Source organism: Penaeus monodon, chromosome 32 (assembly GCF_015228065.2).
Source record: "Penaeus monodon isolate SGIC_2016 chromosome 32, NSTDA_Pmon_1, whole genome shotgun sequence".
Classification (NCBI taxonomy): Eukaryota; Metazoa; Arthropoda; class Malacostraca; order Decapoda; family Penaeidae; genus Penaeus; species Penaeus monodon.
Genome location: NC_051417.1, coordinates 29,089,837 through 29,091,697, shown reverse-complemented (window position 1 = coordinate 29,091,697; position 1,861 = coordinate 29,089,837).

Here is a 1,861-nt window from a genome sequence, read left to right as displayed (position 1 = left end):
GAGAGAAGTAATCATTTTCTTCATTTCCTCAAAGGAACTAGACATTATTCAGAAGTAGATTTAGATCCAGAGATGAAAAAGCATATTTGCTTAAAAGAAAGATATATATCATAAAAGTAAGTAGGAGACAGCTGGATAATACAGGATACCTCAAATATATCAGTACGATGGGCTTGAGAATAAGTACCTTAGCTTTCATATCTGAAGAAAGTAGTCATTTTACAACATTGAAATCGGAAGAGCAGAGGTTCAAGCTGAATATATGTAGGCGAAGAAACATTTACATATGGCAAGGGCATTGCGCATAAATTCAATAAAACACATTGCTGAAAGACGTATGTACGAGTAAATAATGTGGTTAAAGAGACGTAAAGAATGTATATAACAATTTCTAAGAATAGATAAGCGGAATACATGTCTATCCGAGGAGCAGAACCTCAAGAATTATTCTCAATATATGGTGGAATTCAAGTGACGGCTTCGTATAAATGATAAAGAGATACCACTGGAAAAAATCAGAATAAATGAAAAAGGAGGGGGGGGGGAGAAGGACTTCATTCAACTTCAACATTTAGATATGGAGAAAAGATACAATATCTTATATCCACATAAAAGTATGCGAAAGATACGCAGTTTTGAAACGGAAGGTGACCTTAATAATAATTACCAACAACGCAAAAGGATGTATGTAATAATGTTACAGAAGCTGAGCTAGTCGTCATTGGTTGAAAAGCTAGCTGTAATATTGGCCGAGCGTTTTTCCCCTCCCGAAGATATGTTCAATTCATTTAATATCTCAAACATGGAGGAGAGAAATTAAATATGAGTTCAGTTCCTCTCGTACAGAGAAGGGAATTCGTAATAGGAAATTCTCTGTGTCTGATTCTTGACTGTCTTTTTATAATGGAGTAAGTTCAAAGGAAACATGAGGTACTTTTATTATTCATAATTCGAAATACTCTGTATCCAGTTCTTGGTATCTTTTTTCCCTTCTGTCTCTCCCTCTCTAAAGTTAGTTCAAAGGAAACGCAAGGAAGTTTTGCGATCAACTATTCCAGCGTATGTTCTTTCACATCTCCTCCAGCTTTCTTACATAATGTAACATTCGTTGAGTTACGAGTCTCCCTGTTTTCTGCAGCTGGGAAATTCTCACTTGCCATTCCCTTTTTCTTTCTCCTTTCGACGCAGAGAAGAGACTTGAATCGAAGCTCCGGAACCTCCAGGGGCTGTGATTGGCCACTCATCGCCGCCAAAATGTGACTAAGATCCCCGATGAAGCTGTAATCTTGGCCGACACGTCAAGGATGGGTATTTTTAGATCCCGTTTTCTTAGTGTGAGGCTAATCAAGACTCTTGTTTTGAGAAAATTCAGCGCGAAGGACGGAGAAGAGGGAAGGAGTGGGATTTCTTTCGATATTCGGCTCTGAATCCGAGTGGCACAAGCCTTCCACGCATTCAAAGGCGAAATAAAGATTCCTCAGAAGTAGCTTCTCATTACTCCCAAAGTTCGGGGCAAGAGAGTTCCATGCTATTCGCCGTGAACATAAGATCAATAACCCAATACACACATGTTTGATAATGATCTTTCTGCGCTGCGTGGGACATGGGACATCCTCCTTATCGGGGTTTGTCTAGACGGCTACTGCCCCCAGCCGCGCCACTTCACTGAATGTGAATATGTCTGTCACGGCTCAATACGGATAAAGACTCGGTGATTATCTGTGCACTTTATTTGTCCCCGATGACGATCGAGTCGAGACGTACGCGTTGTGCTGGAGAGCTCCGGGCCGGGGGCTTCTAGCTTGTGTGTTTTGTTAGGGGGAAAGAAATCTGTTGGGCGTTTGCTTGAAAGTAAATGTGA